Raw genomic sequence first — 25,385 nt, 5'->3', positions numbered from 1 at the left:
GACGAAGCGCCGGTACAGAAGGCATGCCTGTGTTTAGAGCCCTGGCGGCTTCCGTGAGAAGGTCATTAACGTGAAAGTCAAGGTGCTTCCTCCTTCTCACAAGGGCACGTTCTGTGTGTACCCGGGTCGCCATGACTGGTGTGGAACGTGCAGTGGACGCAGGACTGACATAGTTTAAATACCATCTGCTAATACACTTCACCTCCAGACACTTGTGTGAACAGTTCTGGTTCATGTGAAAATATTGAAACTTAGAGAACCTAAAGCCTGGCTTGACGCCTGGGTAAAAACACCAGGGACACCCCTGAAAGTTAACAAGAAGGCAGTGTAGTGAATGAGTGACCCCTTTGTAATGTGAACAACATTGTACTTACCTTCGACATAATCGCTGTGTAATATATTCTTCCTCCCTTAGACAAATCAGTACTCCCTAGTTGACCTTGAACACCAACTGATTCCCAACATTTGCCCCAGTTTCTCTGTGTTGTATGCCTTTATTTACTTCTTGGGTCCATCAGTCATTTTGTAGGCATAACATGCCCATTTATTCATATTAACTTCATGGTCCCTCATCACCCAGGACCTACAGGTCTTTCAACAAGGCTGTCTGTCGACACCGAAAACTGGGTGAACTTTAAAGTGTGGTGGTGTGATGTATTCCTATAGGTTCTGTATCGATCCCCCTATTCCTGACCCTGTTCTGGTTAATAATTAACTAGCAGCCATCCCACGGTACAAAAAACCGTTACCTGATTAAGCCACACCACGGCACAGGAACGCGTTATCTGATTAGGTCATAACGCTTGCCATCTAATTAGGCAAGCACTATTCCTCCAGCCCCTGATAAGGCATACGGAGTTCTCAAAACAAATCAAACCTATGACAACCTGGGAAAATCCCTGCGGCCTTTGTTTTGATTTCACCGAGAACTTCAGCAAAAGAATGTGCGAACAAGCCCGTTCGTATGACATCCTTATAGACGTATCCATGTCCATCCTTACGTCAATCTCGGCACCTTACAGGTATAAATATTACCGACATTGCCTTAAGCAAACACACGCGGTGGTGACGAGATCGGAGCAGCGAGACGTGCTGAGGAGCCCAGCAGAGAGCGAAGCCCACACGCACTGCCCCGCCTTCCTGACGCGCTGAGAACGAGACGCTGCTTTTCTCCTGCCGAGAAATCCAGCTCCGGCGCTTCCAAGCAGCCCTCGCAGGCAGCTGGAATATCAAGACCAGAGACGAGAGATACCAGCCCTCAATCATTCTAGACCTCAGGTACAGAACTGAACAACCCCGTGCAGAGAATTCTTGAGTCAGTCCCTTGGCAAAACAAACTTAACTTAAACTGCTACTTATCTACTCCCGCCCACGTATTAGGCTTAGGTCAGGTACACTGGGGTAGGCGTGGTTAGAAGCACCAGTTGAGTACGATTAGTCAAATGTATATATGTATGTATCTATTTTATCAGTTTTAAATATCATATGGCTTAGAAACCATATCAATGCTTCTGCAGTATTATTTTATACTTCTGCTTTTATTGTATGCACTTTACTTAACTATAAGTATCGCAATAATATCGATTCATTTCTCTTGTACGAGAAAAGAGACTGATCAATAAATACCATCTTTTATTGAACACGCCCGTCTCTTCCTTTTCTCTACAATCTGGTGAAACTAAGAATGCACGTACTGACGGAGTAAAATAAGTTGTCTTTTGTTTTCACACGACTCTAGAGATACACTCTTGATTAGGGGAGAGCAAAGTTGTCATGTTCTATGGTTGTCAGAAACTAAATCCCTTCTGGTCTATCCAGGGAGGTTAAACTCCTCCTTGCCTATTCGAGAAAGTTTCTAGTGAACTCTGAGCTAGCTGGCAAAACCAAAAACTTTAAGTCTAATATCGTCAGTGGAAGACCTAGTTAGCCTCTGCCCTGGGTCTATACTATTGAAGATATTATTCCAATGCGCAGAGCCTATTGGGATAATGGGAACTACACTACATGGCGCCCAAACGTTTGGATAGGCGATAAAACTAACGCAAGACATTAGAGTAACTCAGTCGTGCTTTTTCACACAGAACCCCTTTTTTCCCATAATACTCCAAAGACGTCTAGAGTGGGTGAAAGGTCATATCCGCCAAACCTCGCAGGAGGAGACTCCTATGTATGGTTCTTGGTTTAGTCAACGTTGAAGGATACACTGTTCCAAAATATTGTGCATCTAATCTTTGTTTCCATAGAAACCTGATCTGCAAATAAATAAAATAATCTTCTTGACAATAGTATGTCAGAAACTGAAGAAGAAAGGGAGACAGCTAGAATAGCAGCTGAACTCCTAGCAGCAGACAATACTCTGCTGGAAAATGACCCAAATGCAGTACTCATCCCGGTCAACATAAGGAAATCTATAACCTTAAAACTTATAGAAAATGGACTGACACCAAGAGGTGGTACAGTCATATTCGTAATTGAGGCACACGAATATCGGCAGACAGAGGTATTCTATTCATGGATAAACTTTCCAGCAGCAAACGCTGTAACAAAAGAGTTCCACTATTATAAAATAGAGGAACCACCGGATATCTACACTCCTTTCGAGGAGGTGGAAATACCACTCAAATTCCAAGAGCACCTGCTCTTGTTTCATGGCGCCCTAAAACATAATAATCACATCACCAGGCTCGGTCCACTAGGTAGACCAGGAGCAACGTGGCCGGTCCTAGCCGGATATACACCACATCCAGACATTGAAGAAATGCCTGCAGCAGAGCTTTTAATACAGCTAAAACAACTAATCAAAATACATAGACAATTAGTCCAATATGTAATGCGGACTTCAACAGTCCAACCAGCAGTTAAAATTCCACAGCTGAACCCTCATCAGGGTAACACAAATAAAATTACACCACAGAACATACAGTCCTGTCTGGGTAAAGTACCCGCAAAACGGGAACAAATACCCTTCTGGCTAGCACAAAAAAAATCACTCAAATAGAGGCGGTGTTTCCAGACACCACCCCGGTAGAAAAACACAGGATTCTGACTATCTGTCTTCCAATGGGAATCGCACCACACGTGGAAGACTGACACTTGGGGTACAGTCTTTGCTTCCATATACACAAAAACACATGGTGTACCATCCATGTCAGTAATACCAGATGTGCTAAAACAAATTCAAGATGAATACGGTCCAGAACCCGCTTTAACTCTCGGTATGAAATTACTGAAGGACTTCAAGCAGGTCTCAGCTATATTATTAGCCAACATAAAGGGAGAAGCAGCAAACGTGGCGATCCGCCAAAGGTTAAAAGAGACAGATATAGCAGACCAACCAACTGAAATTGCCAGAATCATAGAGAAATCCTATGAAGAACTAGGAAGAGATAGTCTGGGTGGAATACCGGTAAAACCTCAACTGATTGAAAGTCCTGAAAAGATATTTATTAAAAATAATTTAAACACTCAAAAAAAGAGCTGGGATGGAAACCAACAATCCAATCCTAAAGAAAAAAGATTCCAGTCCAGAGGAAGGTCTCCTCGGCGGAGAGAAAGATCTCCGAACCAAGGACGCAGGTCTCCCCAAAGTGAGCCCTCTGGGAAAAAATACAACCTTAGAAATAGGGATAATATAAAGAAGCCTGATAGATATCAAGATATTGATACACGTCCCTCTCAATCTTTTCAGACTTCCTCGCAGAAATCGGAAAGAAGAGGACGATCAGAACACAGGGAAGAGCACGTCAAGTCCAAAGACAAGGAACCTGCTCATCCAAATAAAAAGTTACAATTTCCAAAAAAGAAGGTAGCCAGTATTAAAGTAATCAAAGATGCCGAGAATACTGAGAACACAGCTGAAAAACGGAGAATGGGCTCAGACAATGCTAGACAGCGCAGCAGAAGTGAGCATAGCTCGCAAAGTCCTTATGAATCATCTGGAGACAGTGGACACGAATGAATACATTCAGGTGGAAACTGCAGACACCAGAGTTAGCAAACCTCATAAAATATATGAAATAACATTACGTATAGAGGGGGATAAGACTAGAAAAATAAGGGGACTATTTTGGGATAATCTCTCCCAGGGCTATGACATCCTTCTAGCTGAGAAAGACTGGCCACCAGAGTTTGTCAGGGAGTGTCCTCATGGCGAAGAAATAATTATGCCTGCCTTCTCAAATCATATTCCAATTCATAAAAAATATACACTTGCTAGAAAGTGGGCAGTAGCTCAAGCTCCTGCTTTATATAAAAATCATGTAGGATGGGATGAGGACTCTCCTCCTCACAAAATCCAGTTAAAATCACAACCTACTGCACAGAGGCAGTACCCAATTAAGCAAGAAGCTAAAAAACAGGTAAAAGAGATCCTAGATCAACTTGAATACCAGGGGGTGATTGAAACTTGCACCTCACAAATGAACAATCCTTTGTTTCCTGTCTCCAAACCAGACAATTCATATCGTCTTGTTTTGGATTACAGACACCTTAACTCATGTTGCAAAACATTTGCAGTACAAAACTCGCATAGTGCTGCACTAATGAATAACATAGTGCGCAAAAAATACAAAACAACATTAGACATCTCTAATGGATTCTTTTGTCAAAATATAGCACCAGAGAGCAGATATTTGACTGCGTTCTCGGTAAATGGCTCGCAAAAAAGCTTCTGCCGTTTACCCCAGGGGCACAAGAACAGCCCAGGATTATTCTCAAAGAGAGTAACAGAATTACTACAAACATACGATGACGAGGCATTATCATATGTCGACGACATTTACCTAACAGATGATGACTTGGATACTCACTTGAAGAGAGTGAACACCATAATACTTGGGTTCGCAGCAGAGGGTTACAAATTCAACTTTAAAAAAATCAAGAATTGCCCATCTAACAGTCCTGTTTTTAGGATATGAATTATCAAGTGAAGGCAAAAGCCTGGCTGACAATTTCCTAGAGAAATGTGCTGTACTCCAAGCTCCTAGAACACTAAAAAATTTACAATCAATTCTAGGCTTCCTAAATTTCGGAAGAACATACATTGCAAATTACGCAGAAAGGATCAAACCCCTTTATGATCTAATAAAACCAGATTTTAAAAGAATCAATTGGACTCAAAAACACACAGAAATTGAGATCTTTACAAACAGACATGTTAATTAAAACAAAATTAGAAACACGTGAAAACACACGCAATCTTGTGATTCGAGTCATCCCAGGAAGATGCGGATTCACATACCTGACCTCTATTGAGGGAGAAAAGGTACCAATTGCATACAAATCACACTTGTACACAAAGGCTGAAATGAAATTTAGTCCAACGGAAAAAATTCTGCCCGCGGTACAGACTGCTGTAGCAAAGGAGCGGGCCCTAGCACAAGGTAAACGAATAATCATCGTGACACCGATACCAGCCCTGGAGGCGGTAACAAAGGCAAGCATTCCGAATGCTAAAGCACTCCATCCAAGGTGGATACAGTGGGCTAATTCTCTTGCTGCAACAGACGTGGTATACGAATTTGATCCCAACTTAAAAACACAAGAATTTCTCCAATACGAATTTGAATGTCCTCCGCCAATCGAAATTCTGCCTCTAGAACATTACGGCTGTATAATATATACAGACGGGTCAGCACAACCCGCAGTAGGGGGTAAACAAGCTTACAGTGCTGCGTGCGCGATTGTTAAAGGTCACCGGCACGAAGGGAAATTTAAACCAGCGGTCACTAAAACACAATCTCTAGGAGATTGTACAGCTCAGCGAGCTGAACTACTGGCATTCAAGATGGCGCTTGAAAATACGAATCGAGAATTCCCCACACTCATAGTGTGCGATTCGTATTATTGCGTTCAGTCTTACAATGAATACTTGCAGATCTGGCTTCAGAATGGTTTTAAGGATGCAAAAGGAGGCACGATCAAGCATAAAATGCTTTGGGAACAAGTAGTTCTATTACAGAAAGAACTACCAAAAACTCACGTGATACACTCACTGAGTCATCAGCGTGATGGCGTTCACGTTGCAGGGAATTAATTGGCTGAGAAAGCCACAACGGCAGCAACTGAATCGGCTTCCGTAGTCAAGAAAAAGCATACAGTAAAACACATTGACGGTGAAACAGTGCTGGCGGTGAAAACGTCATCAAAAGGCGACTGCTCAGCACTACCGATCAACTATCCACTCAATTATACATACATAATCGATGCAAACTCAGTCCCTTTTGCTCGAATCCCTGGAGTGGGGGACAGAGTGATTCCAAACACGGACAGGAGAGGCTTGTTAATAGCAGACGCACGCACATATGGGTGAAGGTCTCAGACACCTTAAACTAAAAGATTCTCTGGAAGAATTACAATCAGTATACTGGTGGCCAGGTATGAGCCTGCATCATCACATCTTTGTAAAGAACTGCCCAGACTGCAATAGAGATCGCAGTGGCAAGAGAAACGGTATATTAGCATGGCGTTTCACTCCAGAATTGATCAACAATAAAAATTAATGCGTCCAATTAACATATAAAGACTAGTTTCTACTTGTGATGTAGACCCCAGCACTCGGCTGACGTCTGGACTGTTATAAAAAGATTTGCGAGTCTATAATGGCATATACGCTAGAAGCATGCTACGTTTGGCTGAATGTTTTTTCTTCTTGCCCTAAAGCGTATGAAAAACATGGCCAAATGAGCATAGCATAGCGGGACTCTTCTCACTTCCTACCTGAGGGAACGGGATGGTGTAAAGAAAAAACCAAAGGCATAAAGCAATCTATAACAGCGAAGGTATTAGGTTCGGGAGCTGGGTGGGTCAAACATCTAATAAGTGTCCAACGTAGTCTAAATAACCTGCCAAGAAATTCTCTGAGGGGATTCAGTCCGTACGAACTATTGTTTGGAACTAGAATGATGGTCTTAGATCTTGACAGTCAGACTTCAGTGGTTAAAGAAAAAAGCTTTGATATCAAAGATCGTTTAGCTATTTTACAGGACTTAAACGAAACAAGGAAAGACCTGAGCAACATAAAGTTGAAACAACAGCCAACGACCACTTATGAAAAACCACCTGTCCCAGCAAGACCTGTCTGGATTCCAAAAGTCGGGGATCTAGTCAGAGAAAAGATCGCGGTAAAGAAGGAATTTGGGCCTTCTTACAGAAAAGCAGTTCCTGTCTTGTCTATCAACGGGACAAGATCAGTAGTACTACCGCCCCTTGCTGGTAAAAAGGAGAACAGGGTTTTATCAATCGACCCGATAAAACCACAATCATGTGGCCGATAACAAACAGTAGGCCAAGCGGACTCCCGATAAGTAGTAGAACACCAAGGTTTGCTACAAACACAGAGGTTCAATCTAAGAGGCTACTCACATTTAAAATGCCAACAGAACAACAACAAGGACTATGCAACAATGCTATGGAACTTAAACCTCTAAAAACCCAAATAAAAACATTTAGCAGAGACACACCAATCTACAATGAAGTAACAAATGACTATGCTGCTGCAACAAAACACACTAATAAAGCAAACAGCAATCCTGAAACAATAGGAACAATAGATAGAACGGCATCCGGTTACTTCAGTGATTCATCTGAAGACCTGAGTGAATCAAAGGAACAAACATCAACAAAAACCTTTAAAGATAAAGCTAAGGAACTTTTTCAACATCTGAAAGAAACCTATCTGATTTCTCCATGGATTGAATTCTGGGTGGCCTTAGGTGCAATAATCCTCATACTTGGGCTCATCATGGTACTATGTTTGGGACACTTCATTGAGGGAAAATATGCTAAAATGGACACAGCAAGCCAGAAAATCAACCTGGTCCTCAAACCACACACGTCTTCACACGTCGAGAAAAGAGAACTTTCTTCAGTCAACTTCACAGCCAATCCTATACCCGGTGGGTAGCATGGGACAATACTGATTATGAAATCTATGGTCCGGTTGAAATCCTGAAATAGCCACATCAAATCAAGATCTCATTGAGTGACTTTGTAAAACCAAGCTCAGTTGCTGATGATTGGGACGTTGAAAGCATTAATAATATGATGTCTGACCTAGTGATGTCTGCTAAATTTACAAAACATGATTATTTGCAGGGTTTGTCTAATTATGATAAAATGTTCTGCTATAATCACCATAGTAATCATTATCTGCATAAATCTGCACAACCTAGGAATGTTTTAAATTATAATCAATGGGAACACTGTGCAACCCCTCCAAAAGGTAGCTCAAAAACCTTTTATGACAAATATTCATATTTTTCAGGGTTCAACACAAGCAATGCAGAAACATTTTATTTCAAATTATCAAATAAGACAGGTACAAAGACCATGCTTACAAACACTAAATTGATATATTCAGACTCGTTTTTTGAGCAAATGAGTACATTTGGTTTTGATTACTGGGACAAAAATGTTGAAGTAAAAAGTGTTTGGGGTACAAAGGAATGGCAAGTACAAGGTATAGAATCATTGTTTAGAGCCTGCATGATCCCAGAACAAATTATATTTTTGAATGACACTGTTCAACAAACTACCTGTCTTGGCCTAGCCAAAATCAAAGACTTAAACAAACCGTCTATTCCAAGGCCATCAATGAACAGTAATAGCTCTATAGATGTTGAGATAGACGTAAACCATATATTAAGCCAAAACAGAACACATCCTGATTGGAAAAAGTGGTTGATCTGGCCCACAGATACAAGTAACTGTCAAGACAGATTCCTGAACAAAATCGAAGGGTTCACATTGACCAGGCCAGACCCTAGATATTCCCAAAGACAACACCCAGGGATAATTACCACGTACAGTGTGGGCAAGCTCTGCCTTCAATGGCTACAAACATCCACACTGGCAGAAATTAAGCAACACCTGACTTTACTTACTGATGGTGCTGACTTGCGTGATTTCATTATGGGACCGCGCAAACAGCGTCAAAAACGCTTCATAGCAGCCTCTGTATATGCAGCTTATAACGAAGCCTGGAAAATAACTCAAATTGAAACATCAGAGAGAATACGGGAAATTGACCGTATTAATTTGGAAAAATCACTTTCCGTAATGGACAATGGGTTAATGACTCTGTCCTCCAGAATATACTCTTTGGACAGCATTGTGTCTTCAGCAATCGACATAATATCGCAAGACTTACTGTTGTTACAACACGGTCAGTCTCAATTGCGTTCTATTGTACAACTTGGCTGGACGTTACAAAATCTGCGTTCAGGCTATGTGCCTTGGCGTTTAATCAACACAACGTCACTGTTCAAAAATCTTTAACCTTACTGATAAACAAATCAGTATGGCACAGAAGGGTGCTGATTATACAATCCTGAGCATTGAGAAACTCGAGAGATTACCATTGACAATGTCAGAACGACCTGTCAGTGAATGGATAATACATGGAATAATTAATATTCCAATATCTACTTTCAGGTTTCAATATTGCCAAAAATATATACAGGCTGGCATGTACGAAAAATTGGGTAAGGGGTACATTAAGTCAACATGGAACTTGCCCTATTCACATGCTTGTGTCAGTAATAAAGGCCGGAAAGTGTTTCTTAGTGGCAATAATTGTGCCATGTCACTAAGCGGTACACTTCTGTGTAATGGTATTAGTTTACACGGAGCCTGTGAAGGGTCCTCAAATAACCTTTCATGTCACCAGCTAGGCACACCTGCGACACAAATAGAACCATTCTTTAGGAGACTATCGAACGGGAGTTACATTATAATCGTAGACCGCAGATGTTGTAGCTTGGTGCCCGGAATAGCTTATCTCATAACTACGACTGCGAAGGTTATGTGCTGTGAACGAGTATTGTTCCCCAGCGCAATGCCAGACAGGGAGGCAAGGTTATGGCCGAATTTGAAAATTGCTTCCATTCGAGTTGATACTTTAAGCAGAATGAAAACAGTGCTCCTTCAGACGCCGACCAGGCTCACGTCATCAAAATAAACGTATGATCTCCAAGTTGCAAGGACAACGGCAGAGATTCATTCATTGTTATCAACTAATTCCCCCATACATTTCGCAGAAATCCTGAACGAAATCTTAAATATTTCTGATACCAGTGGAGTCTCAAATGTATTTAAGACAGTGTTTTCGGGGGCTTTAACACCATTTAAAGCCATTCTGGGTATTTTTCCGGACTTTGTCCATTCCATCTTTGGTGGACTTCCTCTCCTTTTGGGACTAGTGGCAGGAATCCTATTTTTGATCCTGTTATTTCGCTATGGCAAACCGTGTCACAGACAAAACACCTGCGACAAGGGAAGAAACAATCCTAGCCATTGGATACCGGGACCGGATATCTAAAATCCTTGGACTATCCCGGCTTAGAGACCTGAACAGGACTTGGTTTCTTTCATTTAGACCAATGTGGCAAAGCTGTGTTTTACCTGTATTAAGGTGCTTGCTATGCGGAGAAGAATGCGTGTTGGACACCTGTCTGACGCTACAATCGGATGCGCCAATGGATGCAGAAACTTTGTTGGGTCCGGTCACGGCTCATGCATTGTGCTGTCCCCAGCGGCTACCAATCCTGATGACGGCATTCGTGGAGACTTCACCACTACGATTGAGGGGTAGTGAGGTTCAAGATGAAAGCAGCATCGATCAGGTACGACCTGTCAGCTATGCTGATCGAAACATCAATGAAGGCAATCATGCTCATGAATGCATGGTAACATCTTTTTCCGAGTTAATGGAACTTTCACAGGAAGCTGTTGACAATTTTTTCGAGAGTCTAAATGATATGATGTTCTCACCAGAGCAGAAATATTGACTTTTGAGCAGGCTAGCACACGGCGTTCCCAACACCCTGAATTTGGCCTTCAACTTTGATAATAAAGTATTGTGAACAATTTTTTCCAGTTTATGGACAGCGGAACATAATTTTTTCAGCGGCCCCAAAATATTTTGCAGTTTTTCAGGACACTTATCTTCTGCTTAAAGTAGAAACTATTCCTAGGGAACAAAATTTCTAGTTTAGGAACTTTAGAGACATTAGCTGCCCTCTAGCATGTTCATAAATATTTTATTTTGTGATGAAATGGTCTCGCATTTTTTTTTTCTCTTCTGTATTAAGAGCCATTTCATGTGTTAATTTTCATATTTTATTAATAATGATGTATGAATATGCTTAATTTATTTAGCATTGTTATACTGCTTGAGTGCATATAATGCATATATATATCTTTTCGTATATTTCATGGTTTCAAAATGCATATGGATGTATTTTGGGGTGGTACGGTATACACGTGCTCTACTAGTATATTTACTATGCCTAGATCTTGTAAATATGGACATAGTCTGCGTGGAGTGGGTGTGATGTATTCCTATAGGTTCTGTATCGATCCCCCTATTCCTGACCCTGTTCTGGTTAATAATTAACTAGCAGCCATCCCACGGTACAAAAAAACGTTATCTGATTAAGCCACACCACGGCACAGGAACGCGTTATCTGATTAGGTCATAACGCTTGCCATCTAATTAGGCAGGCACTATTCCTCCAGCCCCTGATAAGGCATACGGAGTTCTCAAAACAAATCAAACCTATGACAACCTGGGAAAATCCCTGCGGCCATTGTTTTGATTTCACCGAGAACTTCAGCAAAAGAATGTGCGAACAAGCCCGTTCGTATGACATCCTTATAGACTTATCCATGTCCATCCTTACGTCAATCTCGGCACCTTACAGGTATAAATATTACCGACATTGCCTTAAGCAAACACACGCGGTGGTGACGAGATCGGAGCAGCGAGACGTGCTGAGGAGCCCAGCAGAGAGCGAAGCCCACACGCGCTGCCCCGCCTTCCTGACGCGCTGAGAACGAGACGCTGCTTTTCTCCTGCCGAGAAATCCAGCTCCGGCGCTTCCAAGCAGCCCTCGCAGGCAGCTGGAATATCAAGACCAGAGACGAGAGATACCAGCCCTCAATCATTCTAGACCTCAGGTACAGAACTGAACAACCCCTTGCAGAGAATTCTTGAGTCAGTCCCTTGGCAAAACAAACTTAACTTAAACTGCTACTTATCTACTCCCGCCCACGTATTAGGCTTAGGTCAGGTACACTGGTGTAGGCGTGGTTAGAAGCACCAGTTGAGTACGATTAGTCAAATGTATATATGTATGTATCTATTTTATCAGTTTTAAATATCATATGGCTTAGAAACCATATCAATGCTTCTGCAGTATTATTTTATACTTCTGCTTTTATTGTATGCACTTTACTTAACTATAAGTATCGCAATAATATCGATTCATTTCTCTTGTACGAGAAAAGAGACTGATCAATAAATACCATCTTTTATTGAACACGCCCGTCTCTTCCTTTTCTCTACAATCTGGTGAAACTAAGAATGCACGTACTGACTGAGTAAAATAAGTTGTCTTTTGTTTTCACACGACTCTAGAGATACACTCTTGATTAGGGGAGAGCAAAGTTGTCATGTTCTATGGTTGTCAGAAACTAAATCCCTTCTTGTCTATCCAGGGAGGTTAAACTCCTCCTTGCCTATTCGAGAAAGTTTCTAGTGAACTCTGAGCTAGCTGGCAAAACCAAAAACTTTAAGTCTAATATCGTCAGTGGAAGACCTAGTTAACCTCTGCCCTAGGTCTATACTATTGAAGATATTATTCCAATGCGCAGAGCCTATTGGGATAATAGGAACTACACTACAGTGGGTCATAATAGTCGAATTGGAGAAAGAAAGCCCGATTTCATCAAGGTCAAAATATTGATCGAAATGGCTTAGTCTTATAGGTCAATTTTCCTATAAAACTTTGAAACATCGCACCTCAGCATTACATTTTTAGACAATTTCCCTAAAATTATCTGAAAAGATATGAATATTATAGGCAGTTTAAGCACATCTTCGTTGGATGCAATGACAGAAACGGTAAAATACGAGTAGGGTGGCACACTATGCCAAGCACAGAAAGGTGTAAATCACCCCTCAGCTGCGCCCGTCTGGGGCTGTGATTAACCTGAAATCTTTAACAAAGCCCACAATCACCCTGCAGCCCAGCTCCGTTAAGAAAAGAAATGCAGCAACTCTACAAACATGACGTGTGCTTTTCACGCCGTGTTTGTAGAGTTGCTGCATTTCTTTTCATAAGAGAGCGCAGCTCCAGGGTGATGGGCAGATTGTTTGATTTTGTTTATAGTGTTCATGTTAATTGCAGCTTGTGACGGCGCTGCAATTAACATGAGTACTTTAAACAAAAGCACACATTAAAGAAACACCCGGTTTCGCGCCGCCTGCTTTTAAAAGCAGCGGCGCTGAATGTTGTTGATGGATGTGCTGTGTGTGCGCGCTCCACACTGCACTGCGCGCTTCATACTACAGACGTGCGCGCCCGCCCACGCGCGCAGGTTATTGGGAACAGTGCTCACGGGTCTCTCGCACATCGCAAGTCCACTCAGATGCTGGGAAGGCTCTTGCACAACGCTGGCAGCAATCCCAGTGACTCTGCGGCAGCTCAGAAGGGGTCAACCCAGAGCAAACACATCTTTGGGCACATCAAGGGTAGTGAATAACATCCCACAGGCCTGTTGCTCTACTGTCCCGTAAACATTTCCCTCGCAGAGCTGTTGGCCATGGGTTAGCTCCTCAGAGGTGTGGCACTGATGACACACGTACAGAGCAGAGACCATCCTGCAGCTGAGGAGATGCGGCACTACTCAGGTGCTGGACACCAGCAATGCACACCAGCACTAGAATCTGCTCTTCAGTGATGGTCTGCTCTACACCTGCTCTAGTGTCCGTGCTGCCATCACTCTGCCTCGTGATTTAAACTCAGATGCAAACACACCATGACCGGTGGCAAAGGTTGACTCAGTAATCCAATGAGGTTGTGGCACGCCTGGCGCGAAAGGGGGTTTGAATCCAGTCTGCCAATGAAAACTGCGCTAACCTTTTGACACTATGGCAGTGCTTTTTATTTTTACGAAAGCCTCACAGAGGCCACAAACTGCCTCTAGCTGAGCCATGATATTTCACTCCCTCAGCCAATCACTGGCTGGAGCCAAGTCAAGGGCTTCCAGCCACTCAGAGGCCTTAAACTGCCTTAATCTGAGACATGACATTTCACTGCCCTAGCCAATCACTGGCTAGATACCAGTCATGGGCTTCTAGCCAATCAGAAACCTCCAAAGGTTCTCTGGCTTTCCGCCAGCATTTTTGATTGGCTGTGAACTCCAGAGTGCCCCCAGATTGTGTATGATTTATGTGATTTAATGTCTACTTGTCCGTCTGACAAAAAAATACATTAAATCTTCTTTCCAGTCATAAAAATCATCATGGTTCGGACATCAGGTGATTTGCTTCTCCCACCCCTGCCCAGTGCATAAGAAACACGTGTGGGACACCAGAGGATTCATACAGACAGGAACAGATTTAATATAAAGGCTTATATCTACAAGGAAACCAGTCATGCCCTATGCCAGCTACATTATACTTAACACACCTAGAGAAAACATGTCACTCCAAGTACACTAGGATTGGTTTGTTCTGAACTTACATGAGATGATTACGTGTGTGCACCACGTGCCAGCAGTATTCACCAAACTCCACCTTCAAGGTAATAGTTTCCACAATCCCTCAACCACAAGGACCCTTTGAGGAATTGCACATTGATTATATTGATATGATTTGCAGGTGTAATCAGTATCGCTACCTCATAGTTGTAGTCTGTCCATTCTCAAGGTGGATCGAAGCAGGATCTTGTGTCCACTGCGCAGCTAAATCTGCTGCTAATTTTCTAATCTGCAAGATGATACCCGGGTGGGGAGTTTCTGAAGGGATCATATCTGACAATGGTACGTACTTCATAAATGTCTTCTCCCACATCACCACCCTATTAGAAATAATATATAAATTCTCATCAGCTTATCATCCCTAAAGTAATGGCATTGTGGAGTGCCTCAGTGGCCTCTTAAAGAACAAATAAGTAAACTGTGTGCAACATTCTACTAGAAATAGTTGTACTGTCCCCACTAGCAGTGTTCGCCTTGAGAAACACCCAGGGTCAGATAACCATTTGACCTCACATCAGACAGTGGCAGGGAGAATAATGAACACATTAGTGCCACTAACTAGAGATAAGTTGCAGACTGACTGTGCACCTTCAAGTTGTACAAACTGAAATGAAAGTTTATCTGGCACAGCTAACAAAAGCCGCAAAGTTCTTCTCTAAACAGGGTACAAATAAAGCAGACAAGCACAACAACGCACCTCCAGCAGATGACCAACAGACAACCTTGCCAGTGGGAACTTTAGTCTATACCAGGAACTGTGTTCGCACGTGGAATGAGAGCAAATCTAACTGACCCTTCCATGTAACGGACAGCAATGCTAAAACAGAGAAAGTTCTAGGCCACAAATCATGGTTCCACCTGCCAGTCATCCGCCTGGCACCGATCATGCCATCCATCCCTCAGACACGACCAAGAAAAAGAAGGGGGAGACCAGGAGAAACAACCGGATTAAAGCCTTCCTTTACTGCTCCAACAAGAGACAATACATATTTCAAGTTATGCATTTAATTGTTGTTTTTCCTCCTCTGTTTACTAATACGGATGCTTTTAGTCTTTGTGTATTTCGATTTCTTTTTTCTGACATAACTATTACTCGCAGGCACAGAACCGCTGATAATCATACTGTCCATCACCCTCTCCATAATGCTTTGTTTGAGATTATGTGGTACCTGCACATGCATGGTATAGACACATCCAATACCAGCTGTTACGTAAGCTCCCTCATCCCCCAAGCCTCCACAGTAGACAAATTGCATTATTGAGGTATCACCAAATGTTACACACTGTCTCTTGCACATCTTTTTATGACGAATAAAAGCACAGCTGCAACTCTTTGTTTCAGAGGAAATGAGGCTGTAAAGGAGGGAGTAACCTCAAGTAGTGCAACACCACCATATAACACCACCATATACAATGCCACTATGCACAGGGCACCTCCAGCCTGATGGACCACTTCCAGCAATGTGGGGGCCTGGCCCCACATGCAACTATTCCTGAACAGGAATGGCTTGGCCTCTACTCACTTGTGACTCTACACACACCCTCCCTGGTGATACCAGGAGCGGACATTGCAACGTTACATGATCATCCCATGAGCTTTCCAATGACCTTGTTGCATCACCACATGAAGAAAAGAGCGAAGGAGTACTTTGGAACTGCAGTTTGGGAAGACATTGCACTGGAACGGACTGTTCAACGATGCCCAGCTTTTCTCCAGCAGTATCCTACTGTTTGTTCTGGCGAAAACAGCTGCCATCTGGCTGCAGATCATGCGGTGGGAATTGATGAAAACAATCAACGCAACAAAATATGAATTAAACACTGTTAACCCCTTCAGTGCTAATGACAAGGGTAACTCGTCATGGAGTTTCCATTGATTTCAATGGAAATTGCATGCGGAGCCATAAAACACCTTAGCATCCAAGTGGTTAAAGAAGAACTATGTGCCATTCCACTGATGGCAATGCTGCACAGAAACGTGCTGGACTTAATGACGGCTATAGAGGGGTGTGTGTGCCAGACAATGGGACACTGACTGAGGCCATGAAGACATTGCATGACATACAAAGAAATATGGGTAGTGAGGCGGGTGCCTCGGACTAGTGGTTTGAGGGGGTGCCGTCCTAGATGTCGGGGTTGTTCAAGGCCTTGTTGTCCCTGGATGTGGTATTCCTCTAGACTAATCTTATTTTTCTGGTAGTAATAGCATTCTGCAAGAGGATTACAGCTGAAACTGGAGGAGTATTTATGGTTAGGAAAAGTACTAAGGATGCATGGGGCCAAGGAAGTGAGTATTGAGTGACTCCCTAGAAGACAAAAGAAGAGGCACTTGAGGAATCAACTAGAGGGGAGAATGATTGAGGGAAGAATGGGATGCATAAAGTTGAGATCCACACAGATTTAAGACCCCAGACTTTTCAGGTTGGAGATAGTTTTAAATCTATGTGATTAGGACAGGCCTGTACATGGAAACAAGTATGGGGTGGAAAGCAGTGGTTTCAGCGCACATTAGTTTAAGGAATCATCTGGTGGTTAATCTAGCTAAGCTGCTGTATGAAAATAGGCCATATTACCCTTCAGTTTCAGGTAATTTGACAGAACATTTAAGAGGTTAGTTTAGGTAGGCCATCACACCAAATAAGTCAAATAAAGGTTACACAAATAGGTTACCACAATCCCCATCTGCTAGGAGAATGAGCTGAGATGCACCAATCACACAAGAGTCTGCATCCTCTAAAGCACTGCGGTCTCTCACACCTTTTGCTTAAACAAATACATAGGAAGAAATACCAAGTGTCTCACCCTGCCTAGAACACAGTGACGCACATGTGCATGCTTCTTCAGAAATCAAACATCCACACCTAAAGGTCATATACCCTGGCTCAATTAGCATTTAGCACAGCATGTGGTTATATTGTGCAGTCAGATGAATATATATTTGCTCCCCTTAAATTTTGAGAACCGAAGCCTACATGGGGGTTTTTGCTCATAATACAAGGCTAGGCCCACGTACATGCGTTTGTTTCCGAGAAATTGCTCTCTCTACTGATATTATCATGTATGTCCTGTGTGAGCAATACTTACGCAAATGATGAACTTGTTAGCTTTCCTTCTGCGATTTGAGTTTAAATACAGCTGCTTTTGAGCAGTGCTTTGGACATCATATTGCAGCCTCCTTGAAGGCAACTAATCTCTCATGCTGTAATTGATTAAACCCATATTACTTTGTAAATTGTGCCTTGGTTGTTTAACAGATTTCCCTCCAATCATTGCTTGTCCCTTGATCATGCACATAAAATACTGTGGACTACCTAGGTTAAGACAGCTTTTGCCAGCATGGACAGGAAGGACATAGTTTACAATCATCATTTACTGCATTCCCTGCAGCTCAAAAGAGTGAGGGATCTGTTTTTAGAACATGTATCATTGCAGCAACAACAACATACCGAGCTGATTAAACCCACGTTATGGGGCACATGTTTTTAAAAACGGCTCAGGGTATGGAGCCATATTGAGCTCCCTTATCACTAACAAGAGGACAGATTGTTTTGGGCAAGATTCAGGTTCAATCTATTGTGTCGTCTTTTGGCATCCACCAGGGGATGGAGTCGTCCTGGATCTTTGGAGCCCTGTGGCTGTGACAATGTCTCCGGACACCATACATTTTGTGTATATTGAAGTATACCTAGAAAGTTGTTTATTATTCCGTTACTGAAATCCCTGAAATGTACTCAAGGAACCACCACCGACGAACAAATCTCAAACCCCAATGTAAGCCCTTCCATCGATCATGGGCGAACGGGATCAGAAACAACGCCCCCACAGATTAAATCTCCGCAAGACAATAAGTCTAATGGGCCAGAAGAGGAAGAGGACGAGGACAAGCCAAAATGTCCAGAGATAAATGATAAGAGTGCAATAAACCCCCAGGAGACCAAAAAGTGGAAACAAAAGCAGTTGGATACAAGGCCTCGCAAAAATAGGGGACTCAGACATTCAGGTTCTGGTCAGCAATAGGGGCCCTATAATAAGAAAAAAAAAAAGAACCTGAGGTAAAACTCAACACTGAATCATTGAACTGGAGAGGGCCAGGCCGCCATCGAATATCACAAACAGAGCAGGAAACAAAACTCGAACAACCACACGTCAGCTCCAACTTCATCACAGACATTCAGGTTCTGGTCAGCAATAGGGGCCCTATAATAAGAAAAAAAGAACCTGAGGTAAAACTCAACACTGAATCATTGAACTGGAGAGGGCCAGGCCGCCATCGAATATCACAAAGAACAGAGCAGGAAACAAAACTCGAACAACCACACGTCAGCTCCAACTTCATCAATGATAACTCAACTTCCTACATGGAATCAATGAATAACATAGGGCCAGTCCCCAAAGAACCCAGAATGTCCCATAAAGCAGAATTCAATACAAAATCCGAACATCTTCTGGATAATACCAATCTCGCCGACTATAAATCAATACTTTTTATCCCAGAGTATAAATCCAAGGGCAGAGAGGACTTTCTCAATAGAAGTAACATCCTCCGACTATTAAACTCAATCACAAATCTGGGGATAGTAAGAACTCAAGATTTGGAGGCCGTAGAATTAATTAACCATAAACACCTGTCGGAACAGGAAACAACAAAAACCACTTGGACCACCAGAGACCTGGCAGAAAAAATTCTAAAAGAGGAAAGGCAACTCGAGGCATGGGGGATTCGAATAAAACCTTACCAGAGTCCCGGCTACCCCGAACCCTTACTCCGCAATTGGGACTGGGTAGCGAAAACCATTAACATCAGACACATCGGTCCATGACCGCCCGAAGAACGATTTAAGAAAGTACCAAAAACAAAGCCATTGTTAAAACTATGTTCATGGAACATAAATGGACTAGGTCTAAAAACTACAAATAAAGATCTACTGTTATACTTCCAGCAGTACGATCTAATTTCACTTCAAGAAACGTGGCTGACAGAGCCGTTTCACCTCCACGGATACAAAACTTACCATCTCCCAGCCAGCAGAATCTCAAAGTTCGGCCATCAGAAAGGAGGACTAATTAGATACACATCGATAAAAACAATAAAAACAGTAAAAGAACTGCTGAGCAAAAATACATCGGGAATAGATAATGGAATAAACGCAGTACAGCTGGAATTTTCAAACGCGGAGAAAAATAAACAGTTGATCCTGGTCAATACCTATTGGCACCCTAAAGGTAAAAAAAACGGTGCACATTCCTTGGTATCAGAATTGACGAAACTTATAACGGAAGGAGAAACATCGAACCTCATCGTAACAGGCGATTTTAACATGTTCCTTTCAAAACGTAAAGGAAACAATCACCCAATAGAAGATCAACTACATCAAAGGGGGATAGTTTACTGGACGAGTGTCCTTGGGGAAAAGAAACAACCTTATCCAAAAAGCTACTAAACGACCTAATAAACCTGGGCCTCATTTCGATTAATGGCTGATCTACGGCTGATCGACCCCAAGCCGCAACCTTCCACAACTTCAACTCAAGCACAGCGATAGACTACACCTTTCTATCTTACTCACTTTTCCCATTAGTACATGATTTCAAAATTGGTACATCTGACTGCAGCGACCATCTCCCGCAAGAACTGACGCTGACGGCACAGGGGACAGCACTAACAATTCCAACCGACATGCAAAAGTTAACCCTCACAGCAAAGTGCAAAAGAATCCAATGCAAAATAAGCGACCCAGAAAAATTTGCGAAAGACGCTAAGATCTGCTGGGAAAGTGCTAAGCCATGCAATGATAACAACATAACTGCCTGGGAAACCTTTCTGAAAACTTTTGGTCTAGCTAACACAAAGAGCAACTTCTCACAAGAAATCAACGCGCCTATGAGGCTAAAAGATCAAAACCCCAGGCTGACAAGCAATCCAAAATCTCAGCCCCAGACACCTCGATCCTCCAAATTAATGCAAATAAAAATAGCAATCAATAGAACACTCCGTGGACTGCGGAAAAACGGGAGTGACGAAAACCTATTGACTGAACTGCGGTCATTAAAGGCCAACAAGAATAAGATCCTGTGGCGAAAAAAACAGGACTCTACTGACAAAACATGGGCGAAACTGCTTTATGACGCAAGAAGCAACAACAGCGCGAGATTCTGGAACACAGTTAACAAAATTGAGAATCCTAAAGCCCCTGGAATAAACTCCCATATCACAGAGGAGACCTGGGTACAACATCTAACCAACCATTTCAACAATGAAACCGATAAAAATAACACAAAACCCAGAGATTTGGGAGGAGAAAACGAATGGCCAAAAGCCACCAGCCAAGGAGACGAACTTCCCAGGTTCAACAACAAAGATTAAGGAGAGAATCGCGATAGGCCGGAAAGAGGGAGCCCCGGGGCCAAACGGAATTCCCCCCGCCCTTTACAAGGAAGATCCAAATTACTGGGGCGAGCAAATGCTCCCAATCTTCACGAAAATCTGGGTGGCCGAACAAATCCCGAGTTCTTGGTTGGGATCAATTATTGCCCCGATCTACAAAAAAGGCAACAGGAGCGAAGCAAAAAACTATAGGCTCATTTCCCTTATTGACATAGATGCCAAGTATTTCTCGGGGCTCTTACTAGAAGAACTAACTGCTTGGGCTTCAAAGAAAATCTTAATCCCCATTAACCAGACCGGCTTCCAAAAAAACACAGGGATAACAACAAATATTCTGGCCCTCTCCCTACTAATAGATTCTGCAATTCAAAACTAAAAACAGCTATACGTCTGCTTCATCAATTACTCAGCCGCATTTGACAGCATAGACAGAAGAAAACTTTGGGCTAAGCTTTTAAGTTGGGACCCCAACCCCAAACTGTTGAACCTTTTGATCTTATTGCATTCAAAGACCTGGATCCAAATAAAACTGGGGGCAGGTAATAGTCTATTTAGAAAAGTAACTACCACAAAAGGTTTGAAGCAGGGGTGCGTTCTCGCACAGACCCTGTTCAACCTTTTAATGTCCAATCTTTCCAACGACCTTGACAAATGCAGTCATAATGCCCCAAAGATAGGGGGCCTCACTTTGTCGAACCTGCTGTACGCGGACGATTTAAATCTAATAAGCCAAACCCCTGTTGGCCTTCAACATCTCATTAACACAACAAGCGATTTCTCCGAAAAGAACGGATTAAGCATAAACTTGGGAAAATCAAAAGCAATGATATTAAATCAAAAATCTAGAAAGTAGCCTTCACAATTGTTCCTGCGAGACCAGAAGATCGAAAGAGTCAAAGAATATAAATATTTGGGCATAATCTTCGACTCAAAAGGCTCATTCAAACAACAAAAAATGGCAATTAAGACCAAAGGGATATCCCTGGCAATTATCCTAAAGGGCATTAAGAACAAAATAGCGGGACCAAACCTAATCCCTCTGCTAAACATTCTACAAGCTAGACTACTGCCATCGATATCCTATGGTAGCGAATGTATGCGAGGAAGAGACAAGTCCACACTAGACAAAGTAGTAGCAAAATCAATGCGAATACTCTTCAGTTTACCTCCGTACACTTCGCCAGCTCAACTAAGGCTTGAGTTTGGCCTACAGAAACAACAAATAGCACGCAAGGGTGCTTATGCAAAATGCTGGCACAAGGTAAAGAGCTCTGAGACGGGCACCCTGAACACTTACCTATGGAGGGAGCTGGAAAGAAACATGAACAGCAATGCAATGGTCTATCTTCAAGCAGCAATAAACACCCTTGCGCTAAAAGATCTTTGGGACACAAGCTGCACACACAAATGCTTCAAACGGCTTGTTAACAAAACTGTGAAGTATCAATCCCTGGAAGAAGATAAAGCAGCACTAACTAGTAGGACTCACGGGTACACCAGGCCCCATCCGCAGGCCTATCTAGGCACCGGTTTCTCAAGGGTGATGAAAGAATCCTTCTTGAGGTTGAGAATGGGGGTAATACCATCAAAAGAACATCTTCCCCCCATGGAAACGCTTAGAATCCAATACAAAGTGCAGACTCTGCGAAGATCCAAAAGAGGATGGTTTGCACTTGTTATGCAGCTGCAAAACCCTAGACAGTGTACGAAGGAGACAACTAACACAGCCGTGGAACCAGACGTTTGCAAACCCGTCGACAGGCAATGTTGGGATGCTTTAACGGGGAGGACATTCAATTAGCCTGCAGACTGGTTCGCTTCATGAAATCAGCAAATACCGCACTAAATCCAGCCGTTACTCCATGATCTGGAATATCTATGACCTGCGAAAAACCTTTGCATGAAAAGAACTTTCACTGCGAATGCATGACAGTGTCCTTTTTCCCTCCGCTGTAGTAAGCAAAGAAACCACACACTGATAGTGCCTCACAGGAACCTTGGGTTTTTAATTCCTCTCCATTTAAAGACAGCACAAGACTTTTTTTTTTTTGCACATATTTATTTACAAATGTATTAACATTGCCAAATCTTGAAATGTGATTGTAATGAAATGTATTCCTTTTATCCTTCCCTATTTTACGTATCTTGCAAAAGTGCTCAAGACAAGCACTTTTTATACCAATTGCAAAGATTTTTATTAATCACGCAATAAAGAATTACTTATCTGAAATGTACTCAAGTTTGCCCGGTGCTTATGTATTTGCAGTTCCTACTGAATTAACATTTTATTTCCTGTTTCAAGCTTTTTACGTGCTGCAATGAGATCATGGCGTTCTAGACATGATTCATCTTGTGTTAATGGAGATAATTTGAATGCACTGCATCATTATTAGTTTTCTTTTTCATCATTTCTAAGGTTACTATAATATAGTGTGTTCAATTTTATAGTCCTATGAAATGTACGTATGCTTTTATGGTTATAATTCTAACCGAATACAGACCACATGACTATGAATACCCCCTTAACAACAGAAAGCGGTTACAGTGCATTTTTCGATTATACAAGTGTCAAATTAAATAGCGTTGCCAACGTGCAGCGCAATCAATATTGCACTATCAGATACAAAGCATCAAGCTGCGCCTCCTACACCGGTGCAACAGATGCACTCGTGCAAGGGTTTTCTTGTATTGGTTAAATGCCTTTGCGAACCTGCAGTACTGCCCTGACAAATTTGTATAACGTGGTTCCGGGATCAAATCTATTTCAGTGACCGACGCTGGTGTTCGATCATGAGCCATTGAGCTACTCCTGTTGCTTTTGCTCATTTTACTTTGCACTATAGTACTTTGAGTTTTACTTTTCTATTGCAATTGCAGGATTCGAAACTCCATAATGAAAAGTGACGAAAACTAAAGAAGCTGAACTTGTTAAATGTCTTACAGCTTGACATGGGACAGCAGAGGGCCGCTTCGCTATCTGCTATATTTTAAGCTTTCGGGTGAACTGCATTCTTCTCCTTGGGAAATGCAGTCCATGTTAAAATACACTGGTGGGGGCGGTGTTTTAATATCTGAGGAAAGAGTAATGCCCGTGGGATTTCCACACTATTGGCAGCGCACCTGCTCCATCATCACCGTTTAGGACATCGCAGAGGTGCATCATAGGTTTTAGCACACGTCTTGCCAACGGTACAGCCCTGGACACAAGCTAATGTAGGGGTGCGCACCTTCCAATCATAATTTCTATTCTACCACACGAGTCTCTCCTCTGCTGGTCCCTCACTCACCTGTTGCGCGCGAACGGTGGCCGATGCCGGGGAGACCCGCCTCTCCCTCCGAAGGGAGGAGGCTCCCTGCCCGGCTGGCGGAGCAGTACTGCCTGGACGCTAACAAACAAGTCCCTATGGCGCTACCCCTCGCCGGTTCCAAGTGCTGGTGCAAAGCCCTGAGTCCGCTGCGCTCGCACCCGCCTCTGCCTCTGCCGCTGACAGTTTCTTTTCCTCTCTTCTACGCTAGCTTCCAACTTCCTTGTTGACTCCACCCACTCATGCGGTGCGCATGCGCGTCCCCGCCCCCAGATTCTTAACTCGTTACTAAACCTTGGACATGAGCCGTAGGATCTGGGCAGGTTCTCTCGCATTCCATTGGAGGGCTGGGAGCCCTGCACGTAATCACGTGCTCATTTCTGTCCTGCGCATGCGCTGCCTGATAGGCGTTTCAGTGGGAATTGGGAAAAGTGGTCAGTGTATTTAGTATTAGGTGGTCTTCTCTTTCGAGAAAGTTCGTATTCTTTAGGTTTCTGCTTCAGAGTTGTTAAACGTGCCAGAACGTAATAATACCCTAAAACTCAATACTCACTTACACTGTAGAAACAGTCAATACGCACCTAACGCCAATAATATACTAATACAGTGGAAGAAATGTTATTTGCTGTGGGCTGGATCTGAGGGGCACGACGTGTCCATACTTTTTTAGTTTACGAAAAACAGTTCCCCTGCTTTTGGTGAAAAGACAACTGTCCCTGACGGTTAATGCCTAGAGGTGAAATGCTTCAGAAGTGAAAGGCAGGGAGTCTTCTGTGCGGTGAAGCCGAAGGAGGGGCAGACGGCTAACCTGGCCTTTTAAAAAGCCTGGGTGCCTGCTTGACTGAAATACATCTAAATGTCAATCCGCAAATGTAAATGGTGCTTGGAAACTGGCACTGGATTTAATGAACAGAATCACTTGAGGCTTCCTGGTGACGCACCTTTATGTGTTTTGAGTGGTATTGCAATGGAGTTTCTAGCTGAACTGTGAATTGTGTGCTTTTAAAGGACAGTTTTGAACAATCTGGGTATTACTAAAATCTATATTTTGGAAGCCCTCTTCCATCTTAAACCTTTCTGCGCATTTTGTAGCAGCCTATCTTATACTGTGGGTTAGACTGGGACCTCGTAGAACTTAATATATGCAAGTC

At 42.8% G+C, this 25,385-nt stretch overlaps 1 protein-coding gene across 2 annotated transcripts in view; it reads right to left on the bottom strand.

The window, feature by feature from the left end:
• The window catches only part of TDRD7 (tudor domain containing 7), a 1,293,444-nt gene extending 1,268,982 nt beyond the window's left edge, over window positions 1-24,462 (bottom strand). Inside the window, exon 1 of one of the 2 annotated variants that reach the window (XM_078676318.1) lies at window positions 24,217-24,462. The gene's annotated coding sequence lies outside the window, so the exon portion shown is untranslated. Of the gene's footprint in view, window positions 1-14,684; window positions 14,783-24,216 lie in introns of those variants that run through there. The other variant, XM_078676319.1, reaches the window with a different exon arrangement.
• Between the last annotated feature and the right edge of the window lie 923 nt (window positions 24,463-25,385).

Source organism: Lissotriton helveticus, chromosome 2_1, assembly GCF_964261635.1.
Source record: "Lissotriton helveticus chromosome 2_1, aLisHel1.1, whole genome shotgun sequence".
Lineage (NCBI taxonomy): Eukaryota > Metazoa > Chordata > Amphibia > Caudata > Salamandridae > Lissotriton > Lissotriton helveticus.
The sequence above is the reverse complement of the archived record's forward strand: the minus strand, read 5'-3'. Positions and strand labels throughout refer to the sequence as shown.